At 36.0% G+C, this 19,958-nt stretch overlaps 2 long non-coding RNA genes across 3 annotated transcripts; both read right to left on the bottom strand.

Moving 5' to 3' along the window:
- Positions 1-2,333: 2,333 nt before the first annotated feature.
- Positions 2,334-6,807, bottom strand: LOC310893357. 2 transcript variants are annotated; one of them, XR_014578926.1, is made up of 3 exons: positions 6,177-6,807; positions 4,084-4,120; positions 2,334-2,872 (listed from the first exon to the last, which is right to left on the bottom strand). It is a non-coding gene; the product is annotated as an uncharacterized lncRNA (long non-coding RNA). The 2 variants fall into 2 exon arrangements; XR_014578927.1 differs by lacking the exon at positions 6,177-6,807 and adding an exon at positions 4,560-4,616.
- A 3,129-nt stretch (positions 6,808-9,936) lies between these two features.
- On the bottom strand, positions 9,937-18,809 carry LOC310895574. Its single transcript, XR_014580774.1, has 3 exons — positions 18,659-18,809; positions 17,294-17,399; positions 9,937-10,293 (listed from the first exon to the last, which is right to left on the bottom strand). It is a non-coding gene; the product is annotated as an uncharacterized lncRNA (long non-coding RNA).
- Positions 18,810-19,958: the final 1,149 nt, after the last annotated feature.

Below are 19,958 nucleotides of genomic sequence, written 5' to 3'. Positions count from 1 at the left end.
TCTTAGATAAATAAGTATTTTTGCAGTTTTCTCTCTTTCTCATCAGATACTTGCCTCTCATATCTGTGCATATTTTCTGACTCTAAGCCACAGCTTGATAACAACTTTATGTTTACTGTACTTTAATTGTGGTACCGTTGTGTGCTTGACTTCTTTCTTCCAGCAATGGGATCCTCATCTATGACTGTGTTCTCATAGAAAATTATCTTGTAGGCATGTTGTTTTATCATTGACATTTAAACACACATGCTATGCTATTTCAAGGTCATGGAGCCTGGAACCATCTTTGTGGTCTGTGTCAGCAGAGCACCTAGAGGGCCTGGCTCTCCCAGGTGATGTCATACCACAAATGAACAAGTGGTGATAACAACATGATACCAGTGAAAAGTTATAACTGCCAGTGATCAGAGTGGAAATGAACTCCTAAACTCACTAATGAAAAGCCCGGAGTTACAATGTATAATAAGTGAATAGGAGAGAATCAAGCTCTTCACTTGTTATGCATGAACAATGAAAATTTGATTAAATGAAAGATTCTGCTACTAGGTTTTGGCTTTAAAATGATTGCTCCAGAGGGTTAGGGTAGTCAGGGTAGCTCATAATTAGTATCTGAGAAAAATAATGCAAATAAATAAACTTCTCAAAGGCAAAAATCCCAGCATTACATAACTGATGCTTAGGAACGACTGCTAGCTGGAAAGGTCTTCTTTGCAAAGTTTCATATTCATTACCCTTGAGGCAAAGAGAATTCAAATAAAGCAGAAAAGAGCCTCAAGAAGACTTCAGTGCAGACAACACAGACTCAATTTTCATCTAAAGTAATGGTGTGAGCAATCTCACACCATTACTCCCAACACCAATAAGTTCATTGTGTCCGCATTACTGCCTACATGCTGCACGCACAAAAGGAGAAGCTAAGGCTTCTCTCCCTTCCCCATCTCATTTGGATAATGGAGTTCAGTATGATGGGAGTTTTCATGTCATGGATGAGCAACCTAAGTGCTAGAGAAATGAAATGTTGTCAGCAGCCAAAGGCATGCGTTGGACTGACACAGCATTACCACACTAAGCCAGAGACACTTGAGGAAAGTAAAATCTTACTTCCAGGACATATAGGTCCTGTAGGCATAGCGTGACAGGAAAAAATAAGTGATTTCTTTTGTGCATTTACTGCTATAAGTCATCTACAGAGGCTAGTTGAACACCTATTTAAGGAAAATTTAAAGGGAAAAGAAAACCCAGACTGTCAACACAGTGTCTCATGTAAGTTTTAACTGGTTCTTCTCTTCTTAAACCAAATAATAGCCTATATACACAGAGCAAGGTATATAAACATCCTATATGTAGTACATTTGGTTGAATAAACAGTTTGCATACTAATGTAAACGGCTTAGGTGCTTTAATGTGCTGGTGTTATAGCAGGTTCTTAGTTACAGACTTCACAACTCAAAAGGGAATGTGTATATTCAGGCTTCTTGATAAAAAATAAATATACTCAGGGACTGTGAATATTTTCTCCCTTGATCTCTCAAATTCTTTGCTCAGTGCTATCAGTAAGCTTCACAAAGTTGTACTTGATTGGTAAAAGCCTTTGCTTCTTTTCTTCAGGAGGTGACTGGAAATAGTGGTATAAAGTTTTTTCTTTTTCCCATATATGAATTGAAACATGAATACTTAAGGTTTATGACAAAGACAAAGTCATTAATTGCTTTCTAGGAAGACTAAACAAAATAAAGAAAAATACCTCATATTTTCAATGTATCTAAAAAGGAAGAAGAAAATTCTTTGTAGAAAATTGAATCTGGTAATTGATTCTTGGGTGTTACATATCAGCTGGGGCTGTGTCTACATAATTTCATCACTGGTTGCCCTTAAACTCTGCTGTTTAAACACATTAAAAATGACTGGTTACATTAACTACATTCTCTTCTTTATGGGCAATAAGAAGAGAATCTCAAAAGAGGCCTTCCCAAGTCTGTCATCATCTAAATTAGGAAATCAAAATTGTTTCCTAGGAGCCATGTTACAAAAGTTATGTGTTCTTTTAAGAATATTCAGAATACAGCTTGGTGTCACTAACTGCAGAACCTGTAAGCACAGCCAAAAGGATTAAAAAAAAAAAAAAAAAAAAGCACCAGAGAGTGGGGGTAAACCATGATGCTGCATCATTTATTTCTCTCTTAATTACAGGTGCCGATGTCTCTGCCATCTGGCCTGTCTCATGACAAAGTCTCAACAGCCAAAAAGTGCAGAAATAAATAGACAATTAGTAAAATGCATTGACTGCATGCACTGCTGAGTAAGCAATTGCTGCTGGTACTAAAGCAGTTTCCTCACCCACAGATCCTAGTGTAATTCCTCCAATTGCTCTATTAATATGTAGGGATACAATTTCTCTTCTGTCAAAGAGGGAGCCAAATGGGGAGTTCAGGAGGACTAGGCAAACTGTCAAAAGCCATTCAAGCCCAGAATAGGAGAAAGAATGTCACTCTCTCAAATAAACTTTGCCACTGGTTTCAACAATTAATGTATAGTTAATTTATTTTGAACTCAGATATCCAGACATTGCAGTACATCTGTGTAGTATCAGCAGTTTGCAGCTGACTCTGAGGTAGAAGACTACAGCACAGTGAACATGTGGTTCTAGATTCACTCTGCCAAGTTTTGGGTCAGTTGGTAGTTCAGATCCCTTAGCTCTCTCTAGAGTGGATGTAGAGGACCAAGTGCCTTGAGAGAGAGATTCAGTTCAAAGATAAGACAAATTGCTTTTAGAAGCAACTGCCTGTCATCACTGACCACCAAATTCCTGTTGGATGCCAGAAGTACATAGGGTGGATCCAGAAGACCGCCAGATGTGCCCAGAGGGAGCTCACTGAAAGAGGAGGAGAACAGAGATATGGCTACCTTGAATCTCCAGGTAGAGCACAGAGGGCTTCAATTTATCATACACATTATCAAACACACGAGACTGTAACTGCATGCCCTCTGGACTTCACTGTGTATCCCTATAGCAGTAATGAGTGAAGCCAGCCCAGCCAGAAAGATAAGAAAATTGCAGACCTCATCCTTATCCCCTTAACGCTATACACTGACACTATGGAAAAGCAGATTTATTTATTTATTTAGAAAGCTGCTCTGACTGATAATCAATAGAATAATGCTGACCACATAGTTATGCCTGTTGTGGTGGGACTAATGCTGTTCAGGTTACTCCTCTCATGAGCTTCAGTTTCTGTTTTCATCAAAACTTTGTTTTTTCATGTTGATTCCCTTGCTCTGATAAAGGACATCATCTGTTTTGTGAAACTTCCATTGACATCACTGGGAGTTGTACATAAGTAGCCGACAACAGGGTTTGGGCCTTAAAAGTTTATGGTGCCCTGAGGAGATATTTTTATGTATTTTGGTTGGTTTCATCTGTAACTATCCTGGGATACAGCTGCTCAAACAAACAACAAACTTCAGGAACTAGAACTGTTCATGAGACACTATCTAGGACAAATAAAGGTGCCCTCAGGGCATGAAGTAAATATATGGAATTGATGCAATATTCATGCATTTGCTTTCCATTACTAATGTTTTCTCCTGTGTTCAGTGAAATACTCCAGTGTGGAATTTATTCATGAAAATATCAAATCAGAAGTGTGGGATGGGGAGAGAGGAAAATAGGGGAAAATATATAACAGCTGTACAAGTGACCATGAAAGACCTTAAAAAAAATCTACATCTCTCCTCATATTCTGACCAAAGGAAGGTTGATTAAACCTGCAACATACCAGAGAACATCATGAATATGATACCATTTTCCTCCTAAGTGGAAGTATCCTTTATGGTAAAGGATTGGAAAAAAAATACTATTACGTGTCTATTTAATCCTGATATTAGATTAAAAGCCGTATCACCAAAATGCTATCAGTCCACTACACTGCAGTACTGCAGTGGCAATTACAGATGAGAAATACGACACTCCAAAACCCTTTCAGGAGTCCCTGTTCCACCAACTGCTGCAGAGCCATAAGTGGCCGTGCCTTTTTCTTTGCTGGGGTGATTAGTAATGTAAGTCCCACACAACCTTGCACTTACCTAAGGGGAAGGACTGTTGTTGAATCTGTACCAGGTGCTGGTGGAACAAGAAAAGGAGAACACCAAAAGTTAACATTCTTGAGAAGGTTCATAACTCTTACTGCCCAAATCTATCCCAGAAGCTACTAGTGCAGTAGATCTCAAATCCTATGATTTCTGTGGGATTTTGTGGGAGATAAAATTTTCTGTAGTCAGCTAGCACAAGATTCAAATGCAAAAAGCAGCTTTAAATGCTTTCTGAGCTTGCCTTTAAAGAACATCATGGCTTACACTAGCAAGATATAGCAAATATCCTAGTCTAGAGACCAATATGTTTGTAGATCTTAGAACGGGAATAAAACTAATAAGAAACAATGGCTGGACTATAAACATGGTGACTAGAAGAGACTTAAAGTGCAAACAAAGCATATATATTTAATTGATTAGTCACTGAAACAAGTTAATGAGGGAAGACATCTGCATGCCAGAATTCTTACAATCAGTGCCTTTGATCCATGTTAGAATCTTCCAGTTGATGCCTTTCATTAAACAGGGTGGAACCCTAGGGCCTGTAATTTCATTGGGGGGGGGAGGAATAAATAACATTAATTATTGATAGCATTGAAGAAACCCAGCACATTCAGAGGTCTTACATATTCTTCAGAGATGCTAAAAATGATAAGCTGGAAACAGGCATAGCTGGAAAAAACTGCACATTCAACAAAATTCTAAATGCTCTCAATTTTGCATGAGACCACAGTGGGGAACAGTCTATAGTGAAGCAAATATATTACTTTGTAATGTGCCCCTTCAGTTTTTAACATTAGCTGCACATGATATTCTTTGTATAAGCAGCTTGAGAGAAAGTATTGACTGGAAACCACTTATAAAAACAGAAAAGAAAGTCTAACATTTTGAGATGCACTATAAGCTTTTAATTGATTAAATATTCCAAAGGCATTTCATCCATGTGAAAAAAACAATTTATTGCATTTATGTATTTATTGCATTTTTTAATTATTATTATTAATTTTGGTGCACTGATTTAGGCCATGAAAAATCATGACCTAAATTATAGAACAGCACCCAGTGATAGACAAGGTTATGAAAAATCAGCACAAATGATGGTGTTAATAACTTTGTTTTTTCTGTTCATGGTTTATTGTTTGGAATAGTTATATCTATTGAAAAGTATATCCTAGACATGACTTTTTGTGGAACACTAATTATGACCTGCAGATGAAAGGAGGATAACAGAATGGGCTACAATGAAAATGGAGAGTTGTAAAATTGTGACTAGCTATTTACTGATGATGAATTGATAGCTGAAGCTAAAAGAAACCACTGTGAGTATCCAGGCTGACTCCTCAGCAACACAAGCCATTTCTCTAAGCAATTGTTGCAGCAAATTCATTTCTCTTAGAGCTACAGTATCTCTTTGAGCTAGGTTGATTTTCCTAATTAAAAAATCTGATGAAAAATCTACCACAACTTCAAGTGAGTTCTCTTCGTACTTGGTTACCTGCACAGTTAAGAAATAAAATATAAAAGTAAAAAAGTTCTATTTTTTTGAATTTGTCTCCCTTCAGCTTACAGCTGTTGTATCTCATTATGGTTTTATCTGGGGTAGAAAACCTTATGCTGTCATATAAGACCTTGTAGACTATGGACAAAATGTTTAGTTTTGGGGATAAAAATATGGTAAAAACTGTCTCCAGTGGCTGTATGTCGGGTAACATGACTGTAGGCCTCATGACAGAGGAACAGGAGCCTCCCTGGAGCTGCTGAACAGGAAGATTTGCAGTGCCCAGGGGAAGCACAAGAGGAGGCAGAGTGAGAAGACCATCATGGTGTCACAGGTGAAACAGGAGAAGGAGAGGACACCCTAGCAAAGTGACAAGGCTGCACAAATAGAAAATGGAAAAGTGAGATAAGCTAGTGTTCAAATAGCTGTACACATTGGGATTAATACACAAGCATCTTGAAAACACAAATATTGAAAATTAAAATATTACATATCATTAAATATCTTTCCTTGACTCAGATTTGCTGAAAAAACAGTTGTCGTTATAGCACTCAGACATATATATATATATATAGTTATATATAAATACCTCCTTTTTCATTTGGTTTTTAAAAGACTTGATTTTCAGTTCCCATCTTCCTGACACACTCACACCCTAGAGGAATCAGTAGATGGCACAGAGAGTAAAAGTTGTCCCAGACTCCTGCCTTCAACCTCCTTAATGTTTGCTGAAGTGTGTGGGTACACCCTGATGCTTATCACAGTATCACCCAGTGTGGTTTAAGACCTGGTTGATTCTGCTGTGTTAAGAGGGAAGGAACAAAGAAGACTGTAACCATAAGTGTTTGAATATAATGTATATGTCCGTGTTAGAGACAGACAAATATATTATACAACTTATATCTTTCAGTAAATAAGTTATTAGCATTTCTTTGTTTTTCATATACAGGTCAATTAAAACATACTCCTCCTACTGAGAATGATATAGTACAATTTCACTGTTAATTCATTCTCATCCTCCCTCATCATAAACCTTTCTTGCACAACAAAATTCACTCCAGGCTGTTCAGCCCTGCATACACATCTTGAATTTCATTACAGTTTTCAGTACAAAGTTCATTCAAGCTGTGAAAGAAGATATTTAATAAAAAGTTCAGTTCCAGGAATTAAGACACCAAAAATTCATTTTACAATTATATCATGAGACCATTCTGAGAGAACATTTGTTTAATTTTCATGCAAGACACTCTTATCAAACTGAGAGGAGGAGAAGAGCAAACCAGGTGCCAGTTGTGGCTGGATAATAAGATAAAGGAGTGATTTATAATATGAAACTTTTGCACACATGAGCTAAACTTTCCATTCTTGACAGTGCCAGATGGAAAACTAATCTTTGCATGCTGCACCAATACTATTCTCACTTCCTTTAACTACGATGTACAACCTGACCAGATGTAAAAAAATCCAGATGAACACAGAACAAATCAATGGTCTCTATGAGAGTTGAAGCTCTTTAACATCTCCCTAGAGATGATCAACACCACTTAAGACTGGCTTCTATGTTACTACATGTCCCACTGTGTAATAGAGCAAACCTACCCTTAATGATTTCATGCTCGTAAGACTCAATGATCTTAGTCTAAAATGTCTGATTCCTAGTGGAAAAAAAAGAAAAAAATATTTTAATGGATATTTCTTATTTTTATGTTAAGCAGACAGCAAAATATACAGCAAAATATATATGATTTCTTTTTTTTTTTTATCATGTTAATGTAGTATAAACAAAGATAACAGGAAACAATGGAATAAGTATTATTACAATATATAGGAAACAATGGAACAAGTATTATTACAATATATTTCCAGAGAATGTTAAATTCGCAGAGCACTGGGTATGAAGTGCAGTGCTTGGTGTAATATAAAAGGCTGAACTAGAGGGCAGACTTCACTCAAACTGGTCTCTGTTTTTTCACTGTTACACTACTTTTCATCCCCACAAACCATTCTGTTGTACTGGCCGGAAAACAAAAACAAAACAAAAAAAAAAACAAACAGAGAAACAAGCCCAGGAGCTGTCCAGTATCTGGAGCCATTGTTACTCTAAGAAAGGTTTCTATTGGGTGGGAGGTACACGCCTCTGGCGATAGTTACTGTATCTCTTCATAAACACATGCTTTGTTTACAGTATCTATGTATTGCTCCCATCAGTACAAGCACAGATTTACCCTATCAAGGCTAAATATACTTTTGGCTTGAGGAAATTAATATTTCTGTATTTCATTCAGGGCATCATTTGGGCTCCTTTCCTAGGCCATGTTTCATTTTTGTCACAGAAAAGCAGGAACTAAAATAACTAGAAACCAACAGTAAAACAGTGAATTGCACTTAGGGCTGGATTTTCAGTTATACCCACTCATCACTTCTCTCCCCTTCTCCACTATTATCACCAGAAATACTTCTTCACTAGTCCCATCAGTAGTGTGGATTTATGTTGTCTCTAAGGTCTCCTTATGTTAGCAGTTGGACTTGATGACCTTATAGATCTTAGAGGTCTTTTCCAACCTAAATGATTTTATGTTTCTATGGTTTTATGATTTGAGCTGTGTGCCCACTGTCAGCAGTGTGTGGTGACCCCATGTTACCCCACGTCTTTCTCCTGAGGAAGGTCTTTGAGTCCATGTTGGTATTAAAGTACTGGGGGAATCTAAGTGACGGCCCTTTAGCAGAGGAATTAAAAAATTTTGTCTCTCACTAATTATTTCAATTATCTTTAGGGAGATTTTTGCTGGCACATCACACCACATGATGTTAGGCTGCTCAAAGATAGGTTTTTTTTTAGAGCTCCAAGGTAAGTTTAATAAGTATCTGATCTTCTTAGTAATCTCTGTGCTGCAGTATATGTCCAGGGACAGAAAGTAGGAATTTCTGTGTTTAGTTATTTCTGTTGTAACAGCCAAAAGAGTGTGGCTTGCCTGAGGTAGATGGGGTATCTGGGTCACTGCAGTCACCCTAGTGACTCATGGCATCCAGGTCATGCAGGTCTTGCAGCCACTTGAGTCATCTGGCTTGCCCAAGTTAGCAGGAGTCCTTTCTCTCTCTGAAGATCCCTGGTCACCTCAGTCATCCAAGGGATGCAAATGCCTACAGCAACCCTGTCATGTAGTCACCTCAATTACTCACCTCAGCCTGTTGTGGTTTGCAGGAAAGTGCAGCGTAAATACCATGGAACCGATGGAACTTATTTTGAAAAGGTTGTGTACAAAGGCATGCTTCAGAGCCCAGATGTTTTGAATTATCTCTGTATTTCTAAAAATATGATCCTTCAATATGTATAACCAGAGTGGTTATTCACAATTTTTTACTAAAACTAAAAATTATCAAAATTGCTTTCCTAGTAAAAAATTAAATCCAATAAATTCAATTGACCCTTTCATTACCAGGTCAGCAAATACTTGGCATTAGAATGAAGTTTTATTCCAAATAGCTATGTCTATCAAAGATCACATTTGGATTTAATGTAGGAAGCAGTGTGTGATTTGCCATACTTGTAGTCACTGTTGCTATTGCCATGTGAAATGTTAATTTCTTTAAAACAAATCAACTCATTCAGGGAGGTACTCAGCTGAAAAAAGGTGGGAAAAATTGTTTATAGACGATATAGAAGATCAATATAAATAGCAAATAACATTGATAACTTTAATAGTTATAATAATAATATTCTCTATGGCAACTGGTTCAGGTGGCAACAGGTTCAGAAAAGCAACTACTTTGGGTGCCTCAGTCTTTTCATTATTTTATTGTAAGTATTTCCAGTGTCCAGGAGATTTTAATATTTTATATTATTAATTATTAATACAATTTTAGTAATACCTAGAGTCCTAATCACAAGACAGGTTGTAATGTTAACCTTTTCTATCTGTGATATCTTTCTCTTCCTGAGGTGTTCTTTGGTAAATCTTTTGTTTTTCTTGCTGTGCTGTACTCTGGCCTCTAAGCTTACTCAGTAATACAATTTACTGGATAAACTTAAATACCTGAGACCTTCAGTTATATGCACAGTCACCTAGTACAGTACTGTGGAACACAGAGGAACATGAAAACAGTGTTGCTTCACAAAATTAAATGTAATAATTGCAGGTAGAAAAGAGTAATTATTTGTAGACTGAATTCTTTGACACCTCCTACCATTAACAACAATACTGCTGCTATATTATACTGTGTCTATAGTTGAAAAGTCATTTTAATTCCTCATAAAGGGAAATATGAAAACAAGAACTTCAGCCAAATAAAATAATTATGATAAACCCATTCCAAGTAGAAGTTCCAGTCCTGTGTTATTGAAGTAAATGGGATTTTTGCCACTGAATCTGAAGGAAACAAGGACTGGGCCCTGTATTTTTCAGTGGGTTGGAATACTGACTTTATACCATACAATATTATTGACCATTCATTAGACTCCTTAGTATTGTTCCTGTGTTGATTTTTTTTTTTTTTGGCTTTGTTGGTTACAACTGCTTTTAAAACCATGGCAACTCTCTTGGCAGTCTTCACACCTTTCATTATTTTCCTTTTTAACTCCAATGTTGCTTCACAGAGAAGGCAAATGATGGAAAGATGAAAGAAGAAATAGGTCCCCTGTTTCTGCATGTTCAAAGATAGTTCATTTTAACTTTCCTTCAGAATATGTGTTATTTTATAATAATAACCTAAAAAAAATCAAAAGAAAATCTGTCAAAACAGCAAAATAGCATCCTTGTCTTTCTCTCTAGACCTTTGAACACAGTTTGAAAATATAAAAAAATAAATCTTAGTTTATTTATTGTTTAGAGCACAAGTTATTGAAATGTTCTATATTTCAGCCATTTATTAAGCTATGGATACTGTGAAACTACTACCAATTTAATTCTGAATTTTTCTTATAAAAGCAGATAATATCAAAAACAACAAATGATTAAGCAAAACTGAGAATTTCACCCAGGGCAAAATTTTTCCACAAGTTCCCAAAAGAACAAAGATTTTTGTCATGGGCAAAGCCTCGATTATTTTACCAGACAATGCAATTATTTTGTGGTAAAATTTGATAGACTGTTGCCTTGGAATGGAGAAGAACTGGTTTTCTTTGGTGCTTAAATAAATAAATACGTAAGGTAACCATAAGATTTTTTGTTCCATGTGCAGCTTTATCAGACTGTGTAGCAATGAATGCTTTGACAAAAGTCTCTTTTATCAGAAATACAGTAGTATATTGACATATTTCTATCACACTAAGAAAAAGTAGTGCTTTTTTTTTTTGAATATTGAATACATGAAATAGTGCCTACAGTGCTCTTAGTGAAATAGAGAATGGTAATTTTATCATTTGTATTGCAATGTTATTTAGTCATCCAAATGAAAACGTCCTGTTTGCATAACACACAAAAAAATTCTTTCACCAAACGTACCAGATAAATTATGCAGAGGAAGAGATGGGTTAGAAGACACTGGAAAAATTCCTCTGCTGACACAGTCTGTGACAGAGCAGCAACTGAGTCTCCAGAATCTTTATTTAGAGCCCTTAATACTAGATATTTGTAATTTATATAAGTGTTGGCATAAATTAAGATTTCCTCAAAAACACAACTGTGCATTGCAGTGAATTTTACACCACAAATGCATAAGAAATGGTGAGCACATAGAAGAATAAATGTTGCAATGTTTTCATAGAATCCTAGAATCATAGAACTGTCCAGGTTGGAAGGCATTTCGAAAGATCATTAAGCCCAACATTTCACAGGAAAACACAGGATGATATTATCTAGTACTCTGTACTATTGCATCTTGAAATCCACCAGTAATGGGTGTTTCAAACTTTCTTGCAATAAATAAATCTTGCTGTGCTTGTAATGGTTCATGTGGTTTGTAGAGTGCTGTATATCACAATGCTACAACAAAAATCCCAACTTTGCACAGAATCTCCACTTATACAGTGTTAAAATTTTCTGCATTATAGAACAGGTTAAAGTCTTGTGCTTTTTGAGGAGAAAAGATAGCTTCTTCCAAGGCACTTTATTAAAAAGACAAAGGAATATAAGAGAGTGGGCAGAGTTTTACAAAGTATCTTCAAAGGAATCTTTCCACAGAGGTCTTAACATTACTCAAATACTATTCACACCAGAGAGACTCCACTGAGGTCAGTAGACTAACCCAGATACAAAACCAGTGAAATTCCTACATTAATCTGGAGCAATTTCTCTGAACCTGATGAGGTTCCTGTGGCAGAGCACTGAGGAAAGTGAAGGTGTCATTCTGTACTCTAATCCTGACTACACCTGTATAATATTCACTGTAATTAGGGCTTGTGGCTTTGGGTCGTGTGTGTAGTCAATGATCTTTTTAGCATTCATATGGGTTATATATTGAAACCAAGAGAAAGCGGTTCCTACTTGCTTGTTTATAACATAAACAGTCACACCATACACTTGTTTATGGTCTTTGCAAAGCACTATATAAATATATATATATAAAAATATTATAAATACATAAGTCATTTTACATATGTCACCAATGTATGTAAACGTCATTTTACGTATATCACCAACACTTAGAAAAGCTCAGTCTTCTCCCATTAAGTCCCTTGTATGGAAATAACACCAGAACATGTAGAAAGAGTAGCAAACTACGGATTCCATGTAGTTGTTGCATGCACACTATGATCTTCACCTTTGTTTTGGGGTTTTTAACGATGATCAGCAATTAACTTAATGTCTTTGAAAAGCCACCCTACCTGTTTGATAAAACACACCATACAAACAAGCCTGGTTAATTGTAGCCATGATTCAACTTTATGCTTGCTCTAGTAAAAATCTGTTGTGTTTAAGCACAACTGTTGTGGATTTAATTAAATATGTTGCTCAGTGAAACATCTGTTTAAAACATTAATGAATGGCAGTTCCTTTGAGACCTCTGTACGTAAGAGTTTTTCACTCCATAACACAACCCTAAGAAGTGTTTTTGGAGTTATGTACAGTTAGTTACTCCTTTGTTTTGGATATATTTTTCATCACTAAAAGTTCTTCCCTAAGTCTCTGTTAATTAATTAAAAAAAAGGGGGGGAATAAAAATCACTTCAAGAAAGTCAGGGATTCAAATTTTATCTGCACTTGACTGATAATGTGGAGACACTGCCAAAATTTGAAAAAGTATATTTCTTTTTTATCCTATTTGCTGTAATCCAAATGTTGAGTGTATTCTTTTCTAACTGTGATTATATAACTCCCAAGTACATCCATTTCAAGTGGAGACCTGACTGCCCAAGCTACATCCTCAAAATTACCTATGCTAAAGTCACAGAATTACACTGAGATTCCACCAGTACAAAATTATAGTGACGAAGGGGTGAATTAGACTTCCAGAACCTCCATAATACTGCACAAATGCAAAAATGTTATGCATAGACTTCATGAGATTAACATCAAGACACGAAGACAGTTCAAATTCAGAGCTGTGTCCACATCCTGGCATTATTATAAGCCAGGACATTCCTCTTGACAAGCAATGGGAATTTTGACAGAAAACATAAGAAAATCAAATGATGTTTCATTTTAAGAGCAACCAAAGAGTGGTACAGTCTGACAGATTTGGAAATACAGGAATTTGCCTGAAAGTAGTAACTACATGCTGGCAATACTGGACTTTCCAAAGAGGATTTGGGTGCAGACTAACTCAAAGAGATTCTCAGTAAAGTTGTCACTAACTTGACAGTGTTTAAGGAGGGATTAAAAAATGAAAGGAAATAGAGGTTATTCTCACACTAGAGAAAATGATTCCCTTTCTAGTTAGAGGTAAGGGACAGGTATTCCACTATTTTGAAGCTCATTCTGTGAACAAGTGGAGTTGTTGGTCTCCCGAGTTGCTCATGTGTCCCCTTTTATGAGACAAATGAGTCCCTACAACATAATAGTGGGAAATCTTCAGGTAACAAAGGGAAAGTTGTTGAGCCACCCAGGCTAAATTTAGTAGCATATTTTGGTAAAAACATTCATGCCTAGCTTCAGCCAAGACATCACCCTTTCTTCATTCATGTCCTTCCAAACATCTGGATTTCCTAGAACGTCTAGTCTTTCAAGTGTTTACCTGCAAAGCTCTTCAGGAGAAAGTCTGTCTTTATTTGTGCTCAGTATAGTACTCATGGCTGTCTTTCAAAAGTAAGCAGGGGAAAAAGATGTAAGAGGTGTTCAAACTCCACTTTGCTGACTCAAAAGCCAAAAGAGTCAAAGTGATAAATGAACCTGCTTTTGCCAAGCTCCGAGAAAAAAATGATGGGCAGCTTATACTAAAGGCAAGAAAAAACCCTATTCTTCACTGCTGAATAGCAAGAGAGCAATCTTTTTATGAGATTTTTCCTCTTAGTATCCCAACTCACTGGTAAAATGTCTTTACAGTACATGTTGTAATCAAAGTGGACCCCTGATCTCTCATTTCTTAGAGAGAAAAGCAACAAATACAACAAAAAAAGAAAAGACAAAAAAAAAGAAAAGACAAAAAAAAAGAAAAGACAAAAGACAAAAAAAAAGAAAAGACAAAAGACAAAAAAAAAGAAAAGACAAAAGACAAAAAAAAAGAAAAGACAAAAGACAAAAAAAAAGAAAAGACAAAAGACAAAAAAAAAGAAAAGACAAAAGACAAAAAAAAAGAAAAGACAAAAGACAAAAAAAAAGAAAAGACAAAAGACAAAAAAAAAGAAAAGACAAAAGACAAAAAAAAAGAAAAGACAAAAGACAAAAAAAAAGAAAAGACAAAAAATACATGGTTTTAGTGTCAGAGACAGGAAAACTGCCTTTATCTGAACACTAGCCAATCTAGAGAAAGTTCTGTAAAATGAATCTTCCACATTTTCCCTGCAATGGAAATAATGATAATAATTTAATTATTCAACACAGATAATAAACACATATTTACTCTAAAGAGTATAACATTATGGGAGGCCCTGGATATATATTTCATTGTGCATACTCTTGTTACATTCATAAGAAACAGCATACCAGGATAAATTTCAAACTCTTACTAGTCACTTGATTGATGAGATTCTTACTGGGGATAAGATTGGGGTTTGAAAAGAGAAAATTCTAAATGTTTTCTTATTTATTTTTAATACATGATTTATTGAACTAGATTAATATCAACAGAATCTCAATGTATCACAAGGGATTGAAATATACATGTCAAATGATGTCTTGAAAAATAAATGTTCTCCATCTTTGTTTGGTAAAAACTGGCAGATATCAAACTGGTAGATATCAAATCAATTCAATGAGAAGGGGAATATAAGTCTTCATTTTACAAACAGGAAAGTTGAAGTACAAGAATATTAAAATGGTTTACCAGCAGTCTTCAGGAAACTGTGATGGAGACCAAGTCTTGTGAGCTCTAACTTAGTGCATCATCTACCTGTTGAATGCTGCTGAGATTTTGTGCAAATCGGCTATGAAAACATACTCATCCATGGAATTAAAAATCTCATCATTTCAATCCAGTGTCAGACAAAACAAGAGAAATATCTGTCATTTGAGAAAACAAATCTGAATATAAACTCCATTGCAAAAAACATTTTCCAAATGGTCATAGGATTGTCACTAATAAAATCTCATATCTAATTAACAGATTTTTATACAAATAATTTTGTCCCTGAAGAAGGAAAAACCAAAACTCCAGACAGCCTCTCTAAGACATTTTACGATTCTAACCTCAGCAGACAAAGAACAGAAACTCAATTAGTGGTGAAAATCTTGGATTACATTTTGGCATCTACATTCTGGGAAGAAGGGAAATATATACACTTAAAATCTTTTATATATATAATCTTCCTACTCTAATTTATGACAAGAGTATCAGCTTGGATTTTAATTTTCACTGTATATGTCTTGGCTAATCTAGGCTTAAAATTAAATTCTCAAGAGTATCTTGGGTTGTAATGCAACTATCCATGCACCATGTTCACATCTAAAAAGCCTGCTCTCCTACTCAAGGCTATGACCGCAGGGAATGTGTGAGTGACTGCCAGTAAGAGAAGAATGAGGCCTGTGCTGTTGAAGCCATTCCATGGTTTTGTTGTATACCTCAGAGGCTCCTAATGCCAACAAGAAAGAGGTAACTGAAAATATGAGATTATTCTGTTGGAAACCAGAGAAAAACTTTCAGCATTCAAAAGATACACGAGCTCAGTGGCTCAGCAGACGTTGCAGGTTCTCTTCTGAAGACTAGTACATGATGTATTACAGGCAAGGGAATAGTCACAGACTGCCAAAGAAAGGTGACTCAGACCCCTGAGGTCCTTAAATGTTAAAGAAAGATGTATCCAGTCAGCTTTTCTAAGTACTAATAATGGCATCCTTAGATCTATGAGACTTACTGAACACGGCTTTACTGGGCCTTATTATTGAGGGATCAACATCTCCCTTTCCTATCCTGCACAACAAATCTGGTCGCTATGTAAATCCTGAAGGCTGGTCCTGAACCTGCTGCTCTGACCTGTGAATCCTTACCCTTCCAGACTCTCAGAAATATTTCTGTTTTTTTCACTTGATTCACATTCTCTGTACACAATAAAAATATGAGCAAGCAGAGCTCTAAGACTTTGTTTACTTTTTGATGATTTTCTAGAAGACCCATTAGGGATTTCAGGTGTAATTACAGACTACTTCTTATTTTAATTGGAAAAGCAGAATGGTAAGTCCTTACCAAAGTCATCTTCTATTCTAGCTGTTTAATTGTATGTGTTAACAAATGGAAAAGCTTGATATTTTAGCCACAATTAAATATATACTTTTCCTTCACATATAATTATATTCACTGCATGGCATACTGTCTTCATTTATCCATAAAGTATTAGAAAAAATAGACTGTACAAAACCTGCTAAAAATACTCCAGAAGAAATAATTTTTCATTCTTCTTAAATAAACTGTGAAAGGAACTCTGCAGAAATCATTTATCTCTTTTGGAGGTCACTTTAAATTTGACTGTTTAAATAAAACAAAAACTGTTTTTTTCAGTTGCTATATGGCAAGAAAGTGCACAGAGCTGTTCGGAATCTGCATTTTGTTTCAGGCCCATCTCTTAATGAAAATTTTCTAAGTCATTTTCAGTGGAAATAAAAACAATTACCCTGTCACAGGGATTAGATTTTAAAAACTGCCAGGACTGATCTAATACTGATAAAAACAAATACTGGTGTGAATTTATGGACTAAATTCACAGCACAATCTCATACCATTTTGCCCAAGTGGTAGTTTTATAATTCAGAGGAGACCAAATGCAGTGACTAAATAAATATAAAGTATAATTTACTTTACAGGTCAGGGCTAAAGTATGTTGGCAGACCTGGTCACTGATGCACCAACTAGCTTTGTCTAAGCACACACACAAAAAACATGACTTGGGAATTAAACAGAGAGCAGCCTTCTTTTCAGCTAGAAACTTCAAGAGAACTTGTTAAAGTCATTCATTCATACCCCAGCAAAAAACTGTATTTCTAGTGAATTCAGCGCTTTCCTGATTGCTGTTTCTGATTTTAAGTGCCAATAGATTATTGGCTCCATTTGAAACTTTAGTGAAATAATAAATCTTTTTTGAGATTCCAGTCCACTTTCTAAGATTTTCAAGAGTTCTTATGACCAGGCATAATTTGGAAAACAAAATGAATTGTCTACCAGACTGGCCTTATGCCCTACCTTCATTAGAGCTGTGGGACCATTTTGCTTCTTAGAGTTGCATTTTGAGAACTGCAGGCCCTGTGTGTATCTCATTACCCCATCACTGTCTGGAACACCCTGTGTGCTGTGGAGCAGAGAGGCAATGAGTTATGGTTGGAGATGGAGCACAGACCAAAACATGAGAGATGAAATTCAGTTTTAAGCCAGAATCTCTCTTTCCCAACTACATAATTTGATATATTAGTTCTTTTAATCCACATGCAGCCTCTGTCATTCAGAAGGTAGAACAAAGAACCATTGGTGGAAGGAATGTAGTCCTTTGGGAAAAATTACTTGAGAAAGCCAAAGGCATGAATATAACAAGAGAGCTTCAATAAAACTGTATTCCTGAAGATATCACTAGAACATCTACTATAGTTTTTTGTATAAGAAAGACCATAGAAATGACCAGTTATGAAAATAATATAACTGACTAGTTTTCTACATAATGTGAAGTAAAACCCATTCTGTTTCTTTTTTTTTCCCCCCAAGAAAGAACTCTTACTCTATATAAGTTATCTATAGTAGATATAGTACAGCAGTTTGTGTGTTATACACAAATTTTATCATTGATTTCTGTGTGTCCTACATAGGATAGAGTGAATTGGTTTGGACTAATAATTGTCATCACTGTGTCTATATCTTTTACATCCATCTTTCTATCCTTCACAGATGCTCAGTTCCTTCTCAAAACAGATTTTTAGGCACAAAAACTCCCTTCACTGGCAATACAGGAGAAATCCTGTGGACAGGACTCTGAGAGCACACAGAGAAAGTGGAAAGGACATTTTTTAACCTGTCCTTTTCCCCTTTATGTGACTATGTGGTACAATAATTGGCAAGTATTCCTTTAGCTTAGAGAGATAAAGGAATCACATTTAAACTTCTCTGCAAGAGAACACCACCAACTCCGTGAATGATGCAGAAAACGATATCAAAGAGGTGGTCTTTGTGGAATCGAGCTCCATGTATTTGTCCTGTATGGTTCATCTGCAATGAAACAAAATAAAGACCTACATGCCAGACATACTTTATGCTGGGGACTCTGGTAAGTCAGATAGGCACATTTTTACAGTGCTTGAAAATATGAAAATAATCTAAGTATTATTCACCTCAGAGTTGAAATGGAGGATCTATGGTAATGAAAATTTCTAGTATTTATACTGAGTCATTGTCACCCCAGCTGACAGCTAAGCACCCAGACAGTTGCTTGCTCCTCCCAGCAGGATGGGGGAAAGAAGAGCAAAAGTGAGAAGAATTGAGAAGAATTTGTGAATTGATATAAAGATTGTTTAATAAGTGAAGAAAAAGGAAAAAAAAAATGATGTAAAGGCAATTACTCACTACCAGCAGACTGAAGACCAGCTAAACTCTGAGCAACAGACACTTTGGAAAAACTCCCCCAGTTTTATTGCTGAGCATGATGTTATATGATGTGGAATATCTCTTTGACCAATTTGGGTCAGCTGTCCTGGCTGTGTCCCTCCCAATCTTTTGCCCACCCCCAGATTACTCACTGCAGGTGGCAGAGTAAAAAACAGAGAAATTCTTGGCTCTGTGTAAGCTCTGTTCAGAAGTAGCTAAAACATTGACGTGTTATCAGCACCACTTTGTCACAAATCTAAAACAAATCACTGTACAGGCTGCTGTGAAGAAAATTAACTCCATTCTAACCAGAACTAATGCAAACACAAAAGACAAGAAATTAACAATTTATTTATTTATTTATTTCCCAAATAATATCAATACCACACTTTGTAAGGTCTACATATATTGACAAGGTTTTCCAAAATCCATACTTACCTTTAACAAAATGTCTTTAAATACCTTGCAAAATTTCTTATACAGTAGAATAAGTGATACTCAAGTGCTCCTTTCTTGTCCAAATAGAGATAAATGTTGATAAGCTGCTATAACTTTCAAAGTTCAACTTTCAAAGATGTTGATGAGCAAAAAAAAACTGGTGGTAAATTAGGAGAGTCTGCAGAATTTGAGAAAGTGAATAACCACAGATTTTACATTATAATTCTCAGTTGTTGCCATTACTGCTGTAAAATGCCCTTGACTAATGAGTGTTGTAACTTTTTTTTCAGACACATTTTTTAAAGTATCACAACACATGTTATAGCCAAAAGAGAGAAATACTGAGAGAGAGGGAGAGAAGTGGGGAAAGAGAGAGAAGTTTCTGTTTACTACTGATATAGGTAGGAAGAAGTAAAACGTGCCACATTTTACCAGGAGGGTAAAATGGAAAGACCACATATAGTAGCAAAGGCCATCCCTGAAGTGCTATGCAAAGATCACTTGGTCAGTGTGCTGTGAACAAATGGAAAAATGTGTAAAATCAGCAACTAATTTCACATGCAGCTGTGAATGGCTGAACCATTTACACATAACTTCACAACGGCTAGACTGCCCAGCAAAGTTGTGGATGCCCCATCCTTGGAAGTGTTCAAGGCAAAGTTTGATGGGGCTTTGGGCAAAATGGTCTAGTGGGAGGTGCCCCTGCCTATGGCAGGGGACTCAGAATTAAATGATCTTTAAGGACCCTTCCAACACAAACCATTCTGTGACTCTGTCATTCTGTGATTCTGTGTGTATCTGATAAGCAAATGAACTTCTCATGGTTAAGAAATCCTTCTCT

The sequence above is a fragment of the Anser anser genome, assembly GCF_964211835.1.
Source record: "Anser anser genome assembly, chromosome: 2".
NCBI lineage: Eukaryota > Metazoa > Chordata > Aves > Anseriformes > Anatidae > Anser > Anser anser.
Note: the sequence above shows the minus strand (reverse complement) of the source record. Positions and strands in the feature narration are given on the sequence as shown.